Source organism: Vigna unguiculata, chromosome 9, assembly GCF_004118075.2.
Source record: "Vigna unguiculata cultivar IT97K-499-35 chromosome 9, ASM411807v1, whole genome shotgun sequence".
In the NCBI taxonomy this organism is placed as follows: Eukaryota; Viridiplantae; Streptophyta; class Magnoliopsida; order Fabales; family Fabaceae; genus Vigna; species Vigna unguiculata.
Window position 1 is genome coordinate 25,709,270 of NC_040287.1, and position 20,666 is coordinate 25,729,935.

Here is a 20,666-nt window from a genome sequence, read left to right on the forward strand (position 1 = left end):
ATCGTGCTCGAGGACCGTGGTGTCGAACTGTCTTAGGGGAATGTTACCCTGCTTCTCGGGTCAGCAAGCCATCACAGATTCGTTGTACACCGTTGATTGTACCGACCGCGATCACGCTGAATCTCGTCTCGATCTCATCATTTATCGGTCATAGGACCATGATGACGTGGCGATTGTTGAATCGTTGAGGCGCTTATACAGTGTGGCAAGACGCATGCAGGTACTGTGGACGGTACTGTGAGTCCATTCTTGAAAAAGACAGCTTTGTGTTTCGGAACAGAAGTTGATTCCTTCTTCACAGTAAAACCATTTTTGGGTTTTTAGGATTTAGTTGAGGCAAATTTTTATTTTTTTTCATGGTTTCGTAATAAATTTTTTAGATACATTTTTTTCTCAAATAATCCCAAACTGAAAAAAAAAAATAAACAAATATAGATCACTTTATTATTATTTACAAATGGCAATTCTGAGGTTGATTTTGGTTACTTTTCCCTGAAATTAGTTTGATAGGATAATCCATAATAATTAAAATCAGAGAAGTTGCATTAAATTTTCGTTGTGATGGGAGTTAAATCCAGCCCAAACCAATTACATGAGAAATAATTATGTAGCTGGAACTTCACGTACAACCAAAACTTACTTAATTTCTTATCTGTAATTTATTTTGGTTTTGATGCTTACTTTATAACTATAACTTCCTATTTAGATTTACTAACAAAAGTTATATAGTTTATAGTTTATTAAACAAATCTAGAAAAACATATTTGAAATTAGATTTTTTTTTTCATTTTTTTAAACTTGTAATCTAATTAATTCAATTTAAAAAATTTAATATAAATGAGTTTGGACAATGAAGTTCAAACGTAATATTTATTATTCATAAAATATTACATCAGAAGAAGAAATAAAATCTAAAAACAATAGTTCAAACGATTTCGTCTTCAAATATTTCTAAATTTAATTTGAAATCTCCAAAAAATTATTTAAGATTTTAAAGATCTACAGCAAAAACTAAATGAGTTCATAAGAATTCTTATTTTACATGGTATGAGGAAATTTACAAAAAAAAAAAAGTACTAAAATAAAATCGTATATTAAATATACTCTTGAATTACACTATATTTAAAAAATGCAAAAGATTGAGCAATCCAATTCAGAATATTTTTTGTTTGGTGGAATGAAAGATTTGTTAAGACTCAAGCATGGCCCTCGAAAATATTTCAGAATTCAAATTCTTAAAGGTTAAATTCTCAGTTGATTTTGTTTTTTATTAAATTCTTAAAGGTTAAATTCTCACTTGAATTATTAAAGGCTAATCTTGATGTCTATCTCTTTTGTACCGTCATGATACTAATCTTTTGTATCTTTTGTGAATGTTTTTTTTAAAGAGTTAGAGTATTTTATAAGTGTTCTTCTATATTAATTTATTTTTTGCTCATAAAAGAAAAATTAAAGGTTAAATTCAAGCATAACCAAGTTTGTTCAGTATAAATTTATTTTGTAACTCCTTTAAGTGAAGTATTAAAAATCATAGTTTTCCTTGCTTATCTATTTTCTTGAGAAAAAAAAAACAACGAATTATCATCCATTATAACAACAATATTCACCCTTTAAAAATAATATTTACCATGATAATGTGAAGTGTTTTACATTAATTCAAATGATCTTAATTATATTTTAATTTAAATACGACCCATTAAACATATTAAATGTTAAATTTATGAATTTCTATTATAATTATTTTAAAAATTATTCTAAAAGAGGAATTTTATCATAGTTAATATTCTAAAATTTGTACACTATCGTGTCCATGAAATTGTTTACACAAATTCTCTTGGGTAGTGCGGTATAAAAGTGATTATTTCGAAATAAATAGTGGAAAAATGTTTTGTAAATATCAAATCTCTGAAATATATGACAACGATTCAATAACGGCGTTGAATTAAAAGTAGGGAATGCAAGGTTGTCTCAATCTCAGAACAATTCAAAACATGAAACATTAAAACGAAACTCACTCATAGGTTGACATGTTACATGTTTAGTGTTCATTATTATGAAAGTTGCTAAGATGTTGTGTGGTCGAATATACAATTAAGTGACAAATAATAATTTAGAGGTCAAATCATTTAAAGCAAACTTTAATGTGGGGACCACTTTTATTTAGAATGATTCCGCTTTCTTTTCCATTCATGCACATCCTGATACGATCATCTGTGAATGTAAAATGGTGAAACAAAGTTTTCTTTTATTATGGAGTATTGTTTGTATGCTTATGAGAAATATAAAATTGTAGTTTACTAATAGTATGGGTTATTTTATTAACAGATCAATAATTAACTATTAGTTACCTATCTATTGTTTTCACCCGTGACTAAAATATAAATAAACTTTAACCGATTTAATTTTATTATGTTTTATTGAAATCACATTTAATTTTATTATTTTGTTGTTCAAAAGTTTTAAAAATAAGCCAAAAGAATATATTAAGGTAACCGTAAAATGGTAACTAAAATTAACTACTTTCGTCCGTCCGATAAGAATAGTTAATAACAAACTTATCTAAAATGTAGTTGATATCAAATTATTGCACAAATAATTATTAGCTGAAAAAGAAATTAATGTATAAATTCATTTGTGTATCATCTCTACATTTGAAAATATATTGAATTATTCGACCAAACAATACATATGTTTACCAACACTAGATAAACAATAGAAAGATAACCTTTAAATTATGTCGATTTAAAAGATATAAGATTTAAACTACCATTATTATAATTTTTTAGTTTAATTTCCTTTTTAATTATATCAACTTTGGTACATTTAATTGTTTTTATTTAATAAATAAATTTTCTATTCATTTATACATTTTTAATTTCATTATTATATATATAATTTTTTCAATAAATTTTTTAAAATGAAAAAAAATTATAAAATTACTTTACAATTTTTTCAATATGAGGTCCGTAATTCAAGTTATCGGAACCGAATTCTGGACATATTCTTTTTTCACTTTAGTACAGATTTTCAAGAATATTACACAAATAGCATACTGTAGATTAAATTTATCAATTTAACACTATATTTTTTTTAAGGTCAGAATTTGATTTATCAATTTATCAATTTAGTACCGAATTCTAAGCTTGAAATATTTCTTCTTCTTTTTTTTTCGTTTTCTTAATAGATGGAGGGAAATAGGTAAAAAGTTGGGTTTTTTTGTTTAATTTAAATTTTTTGTAAGAGAATGAAAAAAAAGTAAAAGTAAGAATTATAATAAGTTAATTTAGTAATGGTTAATGTAGTAGTCGATAATATATTAATTGATATAATGTATTTGAAAAATGTATAACTATATTTATAAATAAATGAATTTTGTAATTATTTTATATGCAATGTATAGTTTGTTAAAATTTGTATTTTTAAAATAAAGTTATAAATTTGTTTTTATCTTTATTTTGTTTATTTTATTTTTATAATGTATTATTTTTGAAACAATTAAATATTTTTAAATGTATACTAATATTTTGAAAAAAAAAGTAATTTTCTTATAAATTGGGTTTTAAAAAATAATAAATAATTGATTGAAAATTTGTAGTTGAATGAAATAAAGTTTTTTTGGGCTTAAATAAGCATTGCATAATTATATTTTATTTTTTGTGTAAATTTTAGAATTTTATTATTTTTAACAATAAAATTAAAATCAATAATTTGGCATGAATTCATTAATTTAAATTATAAATGTCACGCGTGAGGAGATAGTGAAGTATTATTCGATAAATATATTTTCTATTCATTTATACTTTATAAATTTCAATTTTACATATTCTATTATTCATAAAAATAATTCCAAAAAAATAAACTAAAAACAAACAAATTAATACAAACTATATTTTTCTCCATATATTACTTTAAAATATTTACTTATACATTTTTCAATTCTTAATTTTGATTCTCATATTCTATTGTATAATTAATCAAACTAAAATTTATTATTGAAAAAAAATAATTATTTAAAACTACACACAACAAATTTTAACATCAAATTTTAATAATAAAATCAATTAATTCTTTACAAAATTGAAATTCGTTAATTAATTTAATTAAAATATTATTTCCTTTCCTTTTTAATTAAAACAAACAAATTATAAAACCACCTATTTCATTATTTCTCTTTTTAATTTTAAATAATTTTAAATATAAAACGAAAAAAGAAAATATCAATTCAGAATTATTTTTTGAAAAATCAAATTCTGACTAATTTTGAAGCAATGAATATCATAAATATAGTTCAGAATTTGATTTTCTGATAATCGAATTCTGAACTAAAAACGAAAATCGTGTTAGATAGATAAATTTAATCTTCAATATTATATTTGTATAATATTTTTAGAAAAAATGTGCTAAAATGGAAAAAATTGATTTTTTCTTACGCCGGTAGCACTGCTCCACTTTTTATTAACGCAGATACCATATTGTTCCTAATATTTACAAGTATAGCATGATTTGTGATTGTAGATGAGAATTCGGTTTCAGGAATCCGAATTCTAGCCTATCAAATAGCTACTTTTTTATAAATTACCGGCCAGCTAGAATTTGGTCTTAGAAACCCTGAATAGGTTTATTTTTATTTTTATTTTTTTTAAATTGTTGAATTAGGATTTTTGAAATTTTTTTAACAAATAGTTTTAGGTGTTATTGTTTTATTTTCTTTTTTTAAAAAAAATGATTGGAATTATATTTTAAAAAAAATTTAATTTTTTTAAAATTTGTTTAGTTAAAAATAATATTAAAAATAGATTATTTATTGTATGTTAATATATTTAAGGTGTAATTTAGAAATATATTAAAGTAAATGTATTTTACTTATTTTTGAAATTGTTGAGTTTAAATCTTTCTTAAAAAATGATTTAGTATTGTGTATTAAGTTATTTGAGGTATTATTTGGAAAAAAATATCAAAGTAAATGTAATTAAATATTTTTTGAATTTCTTTTGTTAAAAAAACAATTTAAAATAGATTTAGTATTGTGTATTAAGTTATTTTAGTTGTAATTTAGAAATATAAAAGTTAATTTAAAATTGTATATTAAAAGGTTAAAAAAAATAATTTCATTTGTATACTTACTTTTTTTATATGGTTTAAATTTTTGTTGTAGTAATTTGTAATGTAGAAAAAAAATTCCAAAATATAGATTTTTAAAAAATTCTTAAACAATATTTTTATGAAAATAAAGGAAATTACTAAAATGATTTATGTGCAAGAAGTCAAAAAATAACATTGGAAATTTGTAAAACTAATTTAAAAATGAAGGAAATTACTAAAATGATTTAAAACTATTGCATTATTATATTTTAAATTAAATTTTTTGTTTTCGGTTTATGTAAAATAAGTAAGAATAAAAGATAATAATAAAAGGATAAATTTATTGAACACAATTAAAAGTACAACATAAACTAATTGGTTCAATGTGGATCATTTAAGTGGAGGGTTGTTAGGACAATGATTTCGTATGTGTCCTTCAGTTCTACAATAGGAACACTTTCTTGATTGTCTTCTTTCCCTAATGTCCATCTCAATCCTAATTCTACTTGATTTAGGACGACCCATCTCGCTCCTTTTTATGGCAGGATGAGGCCAAACTTGTGGCCCTTGGTATGGTGGCCAATATTCTTCATGTCTTAACTTGCCAAAGAAATTGTCATATACTTTCATGATGACATCCAGCCTATAATGGGGACTTATGTACATGCTAAAGTCGTGATATGCATGTTTGCAAGCTACATTAACATGTGAATAAGGTAAATGGATTTTTTGAAACTTTCCACAATCGCACCACCTTTCATCTAATCTGACTACAAATTTTCCTACAGAACGTACTTCTCTGGGATTAACCATCTCCTTCACTCTAAATCTTGTGGTATTTCTATCAAATTCAATGACCTGGTGCGTGTTTGACTTGGAGTCTACATCTTGTAGGAAGTTGGTTGCATATTTAGAGTACACATGACCAACACTTAGCATTACAGTTATTTGCCTACCCCTTTTCGTGAAGTAGGTGTTGCACCTAGTGTACGTGGCCAATACTATGAAAGAAATTGGCAAATTCCTTGTCTTCTCTAGAACATAATTTATTGCTTCAACCATATTTGTTGTTACGTGACCCCACCTTCTTCCTTGGTCATATGCAAGACACCACTTCTCCCTTGGAATTTGGTCTACCCAAGCTGTTGTTTCTAGGTTGTCTTCTCTAATGATGTTGTAGTAGTAGTTGCAGCGTGGCTTGGTCAATGCGTACGCTACAAATATAAATTTAGGAACAAATTATTCTCTAACAATGTGGGTGAATAATAAACAGCCAAAAATTGAAAAAGAAATTTGTTTTACATGTAATAACTTACCCATGTTGATGACGTCCTTTTTCAAAGTTGTATTCTTGATTTTTTTTTTTTGTAAAATTGTATGCAATGTGTCAAATACAAAACACCAGCATGCAGTTCCCTTCAGTCCAGCCACTATTGGCTTTGTCTAATGCTGCAGTAATTGAGTTGTGGCGATTCGACATTAAGCATAAATTTTGTTAAGGTGTAACGTGCCTCCTCAGGTTTTTAAGGAAAAAAAATCCAAGCTTCAGTCGTTTCACCCTCTATTATAGCAAATGCCATGGGGAAAATGTTATTTCTCCCATCTTGTGCAACAGCTACTAGAAGGGTGCCCATATACCTTCCGTAAAGGAATGTTTCATCCACTTACACTATTGGTTTGTAAAATGGGAATTCATCAATGCATGGTTTGAATGTCCAAAACACTTTTCAAAAGTGTTATTGGTTTTGTAGGCCCTCCTCCCCATTTGTAATTGGATTGGTTTTTAACTCGTATACAAATCTAGACAAATAAGTTTGCATGGCTTGTAGTAGGCATGACAATCGATTGTAAGATTGTTCCCAATTTTTGTATACATCTTCAATTACTTGTTTTTTCGCCAACCACACCTTTCTATAGCTTGTGTTATACTCAATAGAGGTATGGATGGAAGAAATTATTGTTGCAATTGGTGTGGATGGGTTTGACTCCACCATTTGCCTTACATGTTGCAAAATTATTCTTGAGCCCGGGTGCTTGTGGTCTTGCGTTATGAGTTGTGTGGCACATGTGTCCACACCTTCAACCTTTTTTATTTCCCACACTTGGTTCCTTGTACGTAATATTGTCTGACATTTCCAAGGACACACTTGTTGTACACATTGCATCATCAACCTTGTTGTGTTTAAGTGTGTTGTTTTGTACGTGCAATGGTTTGTTATGCGGTACCTGTTTAAAGCATCTAAAATTTGTTCCTTTGTTTGAAACCCCATTCCTTGGGTCAGTGTACCAACATCGTGCTCAAAGTTGTCATGCAACATTTTGTGGTGGTCATATGCATTTGGGAATTCCTGGAGTGGGGGCTGATTGTATTCTTCATATAATTCGAAGTGTTGTGGAGGATTGTAGGGGACATGTGTCTGAGGGTGAGGGTGTTGTTGTATGGGGTGGACATCTAGGTTTTGGTCATGGTCATCAAGTTGAGCAAAAAGTATGTCGTTCTCATCTTCACTAAACGTGTCTAAGGATGTTGTAGGTAGACCTAGGTTTTCAAATTCTACGATAGTTGGAGGAGGTAACCTTTGGGTGTTGTGATGTGCGAGAGTTTGAAAAATATTTGAGGTAGACGAACCGATTAGTAGTTCGATATATGGTTGTATATCATTTCCCTAGTCCCCTAAGTAGGTAGTGTTAATGTCAAATAGTTCTTATGTGGAGTCGGTGTTTAGATGTGGATGATGCACATCAAAATGTGTTAAAGAATTATTTTTAGAAGGTCTCGTACCTGAGTTGTAGGTGGTGTAGAGTTCAATAGATGTAACAGTTAGGGTGGCCTGTATCATGTCGAAAGTGTCATCCAAGTCATCGTCGTCTTGGATCTGAGCGGTTGTGTATGACATGTTGGCCATAAACTTTAGTAGGAAATTTGAAGTGAATGAGTGGAACTCCATCCCTTGGATCTTTATTTGCTTGTCCATTATTATGCAAATAAGTTTGGACAACCTGAAATCTCTATGGATGCGGATCATGATTGTCTTTGCAGATGCAAAGTAGACACCAGTTTGAGCGTCACTGGAGATTTCTCCATCGTCGTATACATAGACAAACATTGATCCTTCCATCTGAGCTTGTGGTTGACCTTGACTTTCGATGATTTTTCAGAGTAAAGAGAAATTGCAAGATTGAGATTTAGTTTAGAATGTTATAGTAGTCTTTTATACCCAAATTAAAGTTATCATGTCACTTTCTATTATGTCATCATGTGACTTGCAAAAGAGTTAATGTTATAATATAAGTGACACGAGCTTTTATGTACCCATGTGATTGACATGAGCTTTTATTATTTTACCATTGTAAAAGGTGACAGATACTTCAATTCGGATAACATGCCAAGGAAGATATTTAATTCGACAACTTTTTTATCTGACGCATATTTCAAATACATGGGCTCACATGCAACCTCTCATTATGACAAGACATGTCAAGCTTTATTGGGATGGTGTTGCAAGACAAATTTAATATTTGACCACTATAAAAGATGAGATGTACTTTAATTGGGATAATGTGCCAAGGAAGATATTTAATTCCACAACTGTAAAAGCAAAATGATATTTTAAATACATGGCCTTATACAGTGTCAAAGCTGACATATGATGTATTATATGGGGTTGTACTGTGAAAAAAAATAATGCCCTCACTTGCACCCTGGAATTAGGACAAGACTTGTCAATGCTATTGGGATAGTGTGCAAATAAAGATACATAATTTGACCACTTGAACAGCTGACGGATACTTCAACATATGGCCTTACACAATGTATTCATTAATGATATCACATGCAACCTGACACTATGATAAGATGTATGCACTTTATTGGGATATTGGGTCATATAAACCTTATTTGAATCCATAACAAGACCCACGACTACTTCCCTTATTAATGCATAAACTCCAAAAACAACTTAGTGTACTTTGCTATTGCATAGCAAACCTACCAACTCAAACCACTATCAAAAGATCAACACATCCAATTGTTTGACATGGAACACTTTGGCATCAACACCCAAGAAAACTATTCAAACTCCTATCTTGTAGTCTTGTTTTCCAATGGCCAAATGATGCAATGTGAAGATGGTGTGAAGTTCCAATGTGAAAGTCCAAAGGGAAAAATATGTTTTTGGTCCCTCAAGTTTGATCCAAATTTGAAAATGGTCCCTGATCGAAACTTTGTCACTGATTGGTCCTTGTACTTTCGAAATCATTGTTTTTAGTCCCTATTTTTGGATGACGTTAAAAATAACAAACGGTGTGCCACGTATTATTTAATTTTTTGTATAAAAAAAGCTAGCGTCGGCCTAATCGACGCTTTTCACAAAAACTGGAAAAAAAAAAGTGCTTTTGGTCCCTGAAGTTTGAACTTAATTTGGAAATGGTCCTTGATTGAAACTTGGTTATTGTTTAGTCCATGCACATTGAATAAGAATTATATAATAATAATAATATACTAATAATAATAATATATAATTATTAATAGTATTATTATTATATAATAATAACAATAATAATAATAATAATAATAATTATATATAATTATTAATAATATTAAAATAAATAATAATATTATAACTATTACTAATATTAATAGTAATAATAATTATATAATAATAATAATATATTAGTAATAATATTAATAATAATTAATAATATTATTATTTATTAACAATATTATTAATAATATATAATAATAATATTATTATTATTACATATTATTTATAATATTATTAATATTATTAGTTATTATTAATATATGATAATATTATTATTAAAAATTATATAATATTATTATTATATAATTTTATTATTATTAATAGTAGTAGTATTATTATATTTTAACATTGATTTTACATGTACAGGGACTAAATAATAACTTGTTTCAACCAGGGACCATTTCCAAATTAAGTTCAAATTTTAGGGACCAAAAGCACTTTTTTCAGTTTTTGTGAAAAGCGTCGGCTAGGCCGACGCTAGTTCTTTTTATATATAAAAAATTAAATAACATGTGGCACGTTGTTTGTTATTTTTAACGCCGTCCAAAAATAGGGACTAAAAACAATGATTTCGAAAGTACAGGGACCAAACAGTGACCAAGTTTTGACCAGGGACCATTACCAAATTGAGGTCAAACTTGAGGGACCAAAAACATATTTTTCCCAAGTCCAAAACTCTTTCGCATACTAGCGAATTGCACATTCAACATTTTGACCCGGAAAGTATGCTCAAGTGTAGGGGTTCCAACCACCACATCCATCAATAAGTTGTACTTCAGAAGACCCACATTGAAAGAAGATGGAGCCATTATGTATGAGGCTCTTCAAATCTCAACAGATCATGACGTTGCTGAAATCATTCATTGTAAGTCTCATCTACCCATTAATATAATAATTGAATTGTTTGTTACGTTTACAAGGTATGCTGACGAAATACTTAGTCTTCTACAACGAACTCCCTCATCCTTTTCCACAGTCCCAAACCGTATCCCGCATTCACCAGCAAAGTTATATTATGGAGGACCTCTAAGACGGGCATACATCATAGATAGCCCATATGGTTATGGGCTATACTTTAGATCCAACACTAATGCATGATGTCAATCCCCCATAATTTCACCTTTGATGACCTTTTACAGAAAATAATGCAGAAAACACATTGTGGTACCCGTTTCGTAATAACTCATATTATCTACCTTCGTCCCATGAAGATAGTCAATAACAAACTTATCCATGACACAACTAAAATCTAAACAAATACTGATGTTGCACAAATGATCAAGCGGTGGAAAGAAGTTCAACGTTTGGACCCGTCTATGGCACGTCCTGACACTTGGCAATATATTGAATTGTTCATTCAAGCAACAGAGAAATAAATTTTATTTTTATTTATGTCAATTATGGTACTTGTAATGTCTTTCATTAAATAAATATATTTTCTATTCAATTATACTTTATAAATTTTAATTAAAATACACATATATTACAAAAACAAAATTTTAAATTACAAGAAAAATAATTAATTTCAACCAAATGTTTAGTCATTTATTTATTACGATATTTCAAAAAAATTAATTCTAACTTTATATTTAAAGTTAATACCTACTATGTTATTTCACCATATAACAATAAATTTTACATTATTTATTTGTGTGAAAAAATAAACATTTTATCAATAAAATTCTTATAAAGAAATCAAAGTAAAAAAATATAAATGAAAAATAAATTCGTACTTCCACCAAATTTTTTAATTTTAAATATTCAATAAACATAAAAAAAAATAAATAGTACAAAACCATCTCAAATATTATACATTAATTATTTTTACTTTTATATTTTCAAATTACACCTAAAATAACTTAATACACAATACTATATCTATTTTTAACTCAAAAAATTCAAAAATAAAATAAGCCTACATTTATTTTTTATTTTATTTTTCCCCAAACTTAAAATAACTAAAAATACAATACTAAATCTATTTTTCAAAAAATATTTTAACCTCTAATTTAACCATTTTTTTTTCAAAAAAGAAAATAAAACAATAACACCTAAAACTATTTTTTTAAATTTCAAAAATCTTAATTCAACAATTTAAAAAAGAATAAAATAAACCCCGTTCAAAATTCGGATCCTTGGAACTGACTTATGACTGATAATTTATAAAAAAGTAGTCACCTAATAGGCTAGAATTCGGATCCTTTAGACCAAATTCTCACCTACAATAAAAAAATCATAATATTCTTGTAAATATTAATTCAACAATTAAAAAAAAAAAAATTAACCAGTTCAGAATTCGAGTCCTTAAGACCAACTTATAATTGATAATTTATAAAAAAAGTAGTCACCTAATAAGTTAGAATTTAGGTCCTAATTCTCACCTACAATCAAAAAGTATGTTATGCTTGTAAATATTAGAAATAATGTGTTATCTGCGATAATAAAAAGTGGAACAGTGTAAGTGACGTAAAAGAAAAAAAAAATATTCCAAATTCTGACCTTAACCAAAACCGCTGGTAATTATTAAAAATAGTGTGCTATGTCAATAAAAGCATAAAGTATGCTATATTAGAAAAAAAAATCTCTGATTACCTTTTTTATATTTGTTACATGTCACATTTAGATTTATTTTATTCTATTTTTTATTTGCAAATGTATAATTTAGTGATATATATATATATATATATATATATATATATATATATAATTTAGTTTATGCATTTTTCTCTATAATTACGTTAAAGTTATTTATAAACTTGTATTTAAATTTGGAGACTAACTTTTTTGATAGTTAAATATTAATATTCAAGTTAAAGGACAATTATGACTAATTTAAAAATTATTTTAATTATTAATAATTTTTAATTTATAAATTAGTATCTAAATTAATTATAATAATGACTAATTAGTTTTATTCCTAAGATCGTTCCTTATTAATTTTCTTGTATTAAAGATGTATCGACAGGTAAAGAAAATATTTTTTATACAATTATAGTTATTTTTATATTGTGTTTCCTTCTATGACAATAATTTTAATGTACACATTTATGGTAAAGCAATCATTCATTTATCATCTAATTATCAAAATTAAATATTTCTTCCAATTTTTTTAGTTGTTGACTTTGATTTGTTCGGTAATCCTTGTTCTAAATTGATTTTAATGTAATTGATTTAAATAAAAAAATATTTTTATTGTTAATAAACATGAATTAAAAATATATTTTCATTTTAAAAAATGGAATTAAATATATTTTTAGTACTTAAACTTAGAAATTGATTTTTTTTATTTAAAAAATTTATCAAAGCTTTTGGATAATAACAAAAAATAGTTACATTAAAATTTGAAAACTAAAATATTTAACCTTAAAAAATATTACTCGTGTAATTATTTTGGCGATTTTAAAACATAAAATTGTTTTATGAATATGTATTGACAAGAGTACTTTGAAATTTATTTATATTTAAATATAAGGTAACTTCTCAATTAATTATGAGTATTAGATTTTCCTTATTTATAATTTCACATTATGTTTTGAAAAATGTAAAAGTTATGATACTTTTTATAAAGCTGAATATTTAGGAGTTTGACAAAATTATTTACACAAAATTACTTATAATATTTTTTATTTTTATTTAAAACTTATTTTATCTATAGCTATATCTATAATTATATTTACCTTTTGTTTTTCCGATTTTAGATTTTTAATATTTAAATAATTTATAAATATTTAAAAAATATAAACATATAAGTGTGATAGGGCATGTGTTTACACCAATGTATATAATAACAATTATACGGTAAAAAAATTACATTATTAATGTGTCTTTTAGTAAGATATAGAAAAATAAATCTCAAATATTTAGTCAACATTGTCTCAACCTCTCATAAAATAAAAATAAAATAAAAATTGTAAGGCCAGTATATTTGTTTTCCTTTTCTGTCCTAAACTAAAAAGGCTGCCCTAATGTAATGGGCCTAAAGGCTGGCCCAGAGGATAAAACCAAACCCTAATCTGTCATAACACACTCACTCTCACTCATTTACAGAATTACAGTCGTCTCTCTCAACTATGCCAATAGAGCTCTGCTAGGGTTTGCTTCTTCGCCTCGAACAAGTCCGCTCAAAGCTCAGTATTGTTTTCTGCTCCATGTAAGTGATTCTCAATCTCATACCTTTACTCCCTAAAGCTCTTTTTTCGTGTTCCTCCATTTAGGGTTCCATAATAACTATGTTCTTCTACTGTCCCGTTGTTCCTCCAGTTTCTAAGTCTATCTCTCGAGTTGCTGTGCTCCGTGGTTCAGTGTCGAAGCCTCGTGTAACCCCTTTCCAGGTACGGGAAGTTAGGGTTTTCGTGAAATTGTTGACATCCATGTTTGCTTATGTATTTTTCGTATGATTTAATGATCTGTATACTGCTCTGAGTGGGTGAAATGTATTGTTGCATTGTTTGGCTTGGTTTGGGTCTGTTATGCGAGTGAACAGTGGGTGAGGACTGATAATCTTGCCCAAGCGAGCTTGCCTCGCCCAGGCGAGATAAGCAGGGGCTCGCCCAGGTATTCTCGCGCGAGGGGTCTCTCAGGCGACCAGCTCAATTTGAGTGAGCGAGCATCTCGCTCGGGCGAGGAGGGTCTCGCCTAAGCGAGACAGTGCAAAGGCCACTGTTCCAGGATTTCGAGCCTTCGCCTAGGCGAAGTGAGCTCGCCTGAGCTAGAGACTCTCTCGCCTGAGCGAGACTCCTCTGCCTGAGCGAGAGGCTGGGCGAGAGTGTGGTCTAGTTTGGCATTTCTTTTCCGTTCTTGGATGTTTGGCATGTAATTAATTGGATTATTGTATGATGGCATGATGGGAATGAGTATATATGATTAGGGGAGGTTTACATGTGGTAAATTGTGAGTTTGGCATGATCTTTATGTGAATTATACATGAGGGGTTGGATATACATATGTGGTCACAAATTTGGCATGAGCAACGATGAACATTGATGGTAGATAACCCAGTGGCATGGTATTGGTATGGGAAGAGACACTTTACTCATGGTTGGTAATAATGAGTTGGTACTGATTCAACATGTGATAAATGAGGGTTGGTTACAGATGTTGGTATGAAGTTTCTATGTATGTTATATGTGTTTATTTCTTAGCTGTTTGTATATGTTGGTAAGTGGTCAATACGTAATCCCTTGGGGTCTCTAGGTGAGACTTCATGGTCGTACTTCAGTGTTCGGGACATAATTCCATGGCTCCTATTAGTGGGTGTCCATGGTGGTGCCCCATCTGTATAACTTGGTAAGGATTCAAGGTAAGGACTGCATCCTGACATTCTAAGGAGTCAGTTAGTCTCACTTAGAGCGGACTGACTCCTGTGGTGAGAGTAGTAGGAGACCTGAAACTCATTAAGGGCTAACCTTGTGTGTGAGGGAAATTGATTCATTGTAACACTTGTAACACATAGCTCGGGGGTGAGCAGAGGTATCCACCACAAGTGTAAGCATCCGCTGAATCCGACCAGGTTATATGTATCCGGATGAGTCGAGTCGTGTCTTAGTGTATTGTCTGAGAAGTCATAACGTGCTTGGTTGATATGTGTATATGAGATTGTGAAAATATATCTGATTGTATGGATGAAATCTTTTGTGCTCTAGCTTACCCTACTTTTATTGTTGTGTATTCTGCTGTGTGGTACTCTCTTTTGCGATGATCATCAACTTGTTGATGTGAGCAGATGCGAGGAACACCCGTGGGCAACAGGTAGGTGATGGTTCCGCTGCATAGTCCACATGGACTGGACATTAATTTCTTAATGGGCTTTTCTTTAGGGCTAGGGTCATGTACTTGTTCGTCCTTGAATTTATATACTTTATGTTAAACTCTTTATGTAGCTTTCTTTTGGGCATCGTGGTGTGCCTTGGGTGGTAAAGATTTAAGTTTTAAACTCCAGGACTGCGTTAGTATGTTATCTTTATGTGACGTTTCCTTTAGTTTTGTATATTAAATTAAATGGGATATTAAAAAATAAAGAATACGAGATAGCACCAATGTATATAATAATAGTTATACAGTCAAAAAAAACTGTCATTATTAATTTGTCCTTTAGTGAGATCTGCAAAAATAAATCTCAAATATTTAGTCAACAATGTCTTAGCCTCTCATAAAAAAATAAATAAAAAAAGTAAGTATATTTCTACTCTTTAAACTTAAATTTGAAATTAAAATTTATCTATATTTTAAACTTTAATATATTTTAATTCTTTTTGAACTAAATAAATATAATATTTTTAATATAGCAACATTAATATTTTTTAGGATTACTGAATTGTGTTTTAAACTAACATTTCAGTACAAATATATTAAAACAATATAAACAGCCTAAATCTTATCTTACGTCAGAAAAATTTAATCTAGTTAAGTTAAAATAATTTTATTTATTCAATTTTAAAAATAAAACATATTTTAAATAAATTCTAATTTGATATAAGTTTAGAAAATAAAAATATATTAATTTTAAAATAAAACATGAAGTGAAAAATAAGTCTACAATTTTAACCGAGAAGATCGTGACAATGGACGACGTAGTGGTAGCACAAAGGAGGAGAAACTATGAAATTTGCGTATACGAAAATAACTTCTGTAATGTATAACTTAATATCTTTACATTGAAGTTAATGATATAAATGTTTTTTATCGTATCCTTTTCTTGAATGAGATTTTAATTACTTTATCAAGAATAGTTATTTTTACAAAGATATACTGTGATTGTTCACCAGAAGTAATAAAATACATGCATTTTTAAATAACTAAACAAATATAAAACTATTACCCTTTTTTCATAAAAATGATATAAAATAACCTATAATTAGAATCCATCCGCATAAAGAAATAAAAAATTACCTATTTAATAATTGTCGATATTTGCAGAATGGTCATTTAAGATTTTATGATTATAGTGGAAAATGGTGGGTGGTGTGAATGTCACTTTCACTCAATAACTTGGGAATGACTCATAATAAATATTGGGATATACTTATAATGCATAAGATCTTAGTTATTATCATCTCATTTTCATAGTATCAATTGTTGTCTGCCACGTGTCCTCACAGAGTCTTCGTGTTTCCCAAAGCCACAAGATACAATTTTAAAAACTTATATAACTAACAATATTTATGGCTAAGATATTTTGCATGACCCATGATTTATGGATTACTTTTTACCCCATTCAATACAAAACAACATTATTATAATTCTACATAAAGCAAAATTTAGAGCAGAACCACAATTTAATCCATTAAACTACCGATTCATAAACTTAGAGATAAATTTATAGTTACTTTTATGAATTAGTTTTATAGGATTAAATTAGATTTATCCATTTTGATGAACTTTTTAATTAATTTATGGTGATATAAATATAGCATTTGAATAGAAGGGCATGTGATTATAAAAGAAAATGATGAAGTTCATAGTTGCAACCAATTTTTTAGGAGAAGGGACCCATATAATAGTAGCCGTTCCAAAAGTAAACCAAAGACAATGAAGTGTGGGGAAAACCAGATATTGCTTACGAACTCAGAGATACCTTCAACATAAAAACTTTATTCTTTTCCCCACTTCAGCTATAATCTTTCAATATTAATGCAATTTTAACAATTGTTGAGAATTTACCAGTACCTCACAATACATTTTTTATTATGAAAATTCCAAAGTATGTCCCAACAATAAAATAATGGAAGACAAAAGCTATTAAAAGTAAATCACTATAACTTTTCATAATCCGTTCCTTTGAAACCATCATCATCGTCTATGTCGATGCCATCTAAAGTAATAATCAAAAAGAAAAAAATAAAAATAAAAATAAATATATATAACTTAGTTGTTATTATTGTATATTGATTATTTCATTTACGCATATTCTTAATTTGATTTCCATGCCTACGAATCAGCAATACTTTTGAAATTAATGATGACAAAGACTAGCCCAGTAATGTCTACACACACAAAAGTAATTTAATAAATGGTACATTATAACATATTGAGAATCCTACACGCCTGCATGGATATTAATTTATTTGTTTAACTTAATAAAAATGAGTAAACACTTCAACCAGTTTTTAAAATGTCCAGGATGTGATTACACTAATTTTAAATATTTTTACATTAATATATCTTCTTGTAACTTTGAAATAGTATTGAATTCTTCTTTATATGTATATAAAAAAACAATAACATAAAGGCTAACTTCAATCATTACTTATTATCTTTGAAAAACTGATTTAGTAACATTTATTTAAAGGCTATTTCAACAAATTATATTTTTTTTAATAAAAATAATCTCAGTAACGTTAGAAAGTATCGAAAGCTGAATTCAACGGCTTAAGAAAAAAAAAATTGTCCTTTTATATATCATGATAGGATCTCCAGCGGAGGATTTCATGCCCTTTTTTGTTTTCCGTTACAATGAAAGCCAAGAAAGAGAATTTGGTGAAATATCTTAATAGCTTCATTATCAAATTAAACTATTGCATTTACTTAACGTGAAGCCTCAAAAAATGAGGTTTGCGACGGCTTGCATCAACCAAACATTAATCAAAATTTAAATTAAATTTTGTATGGTTACTGGTCAATTATTTGACGAAACTTCTGAAAACTTACTACATAATTTAAATAATAGATTTGATATTTCGTATACTTGTTAAATGCGATACATAACGTTAGAAAATTACTCCATAATTGTTCATGTGGTATACGAAGTTTAACATTACAACCGCACACTTAGACATTCCCGATGATGATTTATTATGAATTGTTAGAGTTCATATTCATATCATAAAATGTTGTATTTAATTTATTATAGTTATTGTACACATAAAAACTGTATTATAAGTCAAAATTCAAATTACTACAATAATACTAAACATGTTTACTAAACGGACATGATATATAAGTCTGCATCATGTACAGCTTTTTCATAAAATAATTAACCGAATTATGAAAAGAAAAATATTTTATTTACACCATGCCTTATTATATATTTACGTCAATATTATTAGATAGTTAAATTGAGATTTTACTCTTTTTCTTCAGCAAAGAAAGACTATCTCACTCTGAAATATAGATTTGAATTTTTTAAAATAAATAGGAATATAGAAAATATAATAGCAATTTATGTTATCATTTTGGGCTAAATATGATTTTGTTCCCTTAACTTTTGTAATTAGTCTATTTTAAAATTTTAGACCAATTTAGTCATTTATCTTTCAAAATACGAGGATTTAGTTATTTTAATTAAATTTTGTTAGATTTATTTGATGTTTTATAGGTATTTTAGGATTGTATTCGAGTTGTTTAAACTCTTTGATAAATTTTTGCTTTAATGTTAAGTCAAATACTATTATGAAACACATTTGAAATGTCAAATAAACTTAACAAAATTTGATTAAAATGACTAAATTCATAAATTTCAAAAGATAAAGGACTAAATTGGTTTAAAGTTTCGAAATAAATTAATTCCAAAATTTACTAAAAATTAAGAGACCAAAACCATATTTAGCCCTATAATTTTTTATTAATTGTATGAAAAGCTCACTTCAAGTTGTTGGAAGTCAAACTGAGTCTCAAAGTCGTTGCCTTAACATTGGAACGGTTCCTCGATCTATATATAGTAGTGAAAAATAGTAGTGAAAACCATGCTTTGTAATGTTAGGAAAGCTAAGTATTTTAGTTCTATGAAAATGAAACATAATTATTTTTTTTCTCCGGTAATATTAATAGAAAAGTTTAAAGAAAAATTTGTCGAGCTGAGAAGTAAAGTGGGTAATTTTATTGTTAACATGGAAAAAGGCGTGTGTTTATTTATTTCACGTGTTAGAAGTGCGCAGAGTGAGCAGATAGTATTTGTCCTCTACGAATAATGCTAAAGCATCAACATCTATATATGCACCTAACCTGGGGGTAGCGGTGGGTTTCATTTGATGCCTTTTCCCTACCTTCAAATTCCATGCACCACTATTGAAGTCAAGGTTAAAATAATAATAATAATAATAATAATAAGTAAAAAAAGCAAGTGAGCCTTTAATAGCAGAGAATACAAAAAGGTGAAGGGACATTTATAATATTATAAAAAGAGCATATGGGAAAGACTTTTCATCTTTCTCATTGAAAATTATGCTACCCACTATCTCTGCCAGTGTGGTCGAAACTGCACTCCTTCAACCCAAAGGACAACTCTGGCCATCAGCTATGATTTAATCATCTTTTCTCGGGTACCTACTTTCAGGAGAAGAGATTGAATTAACAAAGAAATTGCTCTAAAGTTACATATAAAATACAAATGGAGTAAGATGAGAAAGAAAGGAAAAGAATATTGTAGAAAACATATAAAATTAATATACGAATAATTAATTGGAGTGATTGGTAAAAGATGATTGTCTGCATAAGCATTGGGCGTAATTAACATGCCGCATATTTGTAAACCGTCCATTATCCAGTTGTACCTAAACAAAAATCCAAGTTGTCGTTTCTATTCCTAGTTGTCCTAATTCACATGCTTCTATGCAAAATAGTATTTAGAAAACTAGTACAGAGATTTTGGAAAACTGATCAACGGAGTAGTCGACATATAAATGACTCTAGAAAGTTTTGTTTACTTCTAATCTTTAGATGAAGAGAATGGAATAATGTCTGTAAAAAATCCCTCTATTTTCACCAAACACTTTGCATGAGTAATGGGGCAAAAAAGAAAGAGCTAATTACATTTGGTGATTTAATTTGGCTGGAAATTAATATTCTCGTCAAACAGCATCATTCAGCGAAACCTCAAACCCTCGAAGAATGCCAATCGTTTAGAACTATACTACAAAATATTGTGGATGAAACATACAAGGCAGATAAACAAAAATATAAAAAGTAAAAGTTATTGCGAACATTATTTTCTTCATCTAAACATATTGCGAACATGTGAATCTCTGCTTGCTTGCGATGCGAAAAATCAGCAACATGTTTATGTAGCCAAAGAAGATGACGTGTCATTATTCTGTTCAAATTGTT

General features: G+C 28.3%; 1 long non-coding RNA gene across 1 annotated transcript; it reads left to right on the forward strand.

Moving 5' to 3' along the window:
- Nucleotides 1-13,668: 13,668 nt before the first annotated feature.
- On the forward strand, nt 13,669-15,550 carry LOC114162140. Its single transcript, XR_003599145.1, has 3 exons — nt 13,669-13,776; nt 13,887-13,957; nt 15,349-15,550. It is a non-coding gene; the product is annotated as an uncharacterized LOC114162140 (long non-coding RNA).
- Nucleotides 15,551-20,666: the final 5,116 nt, after the last annotated feature.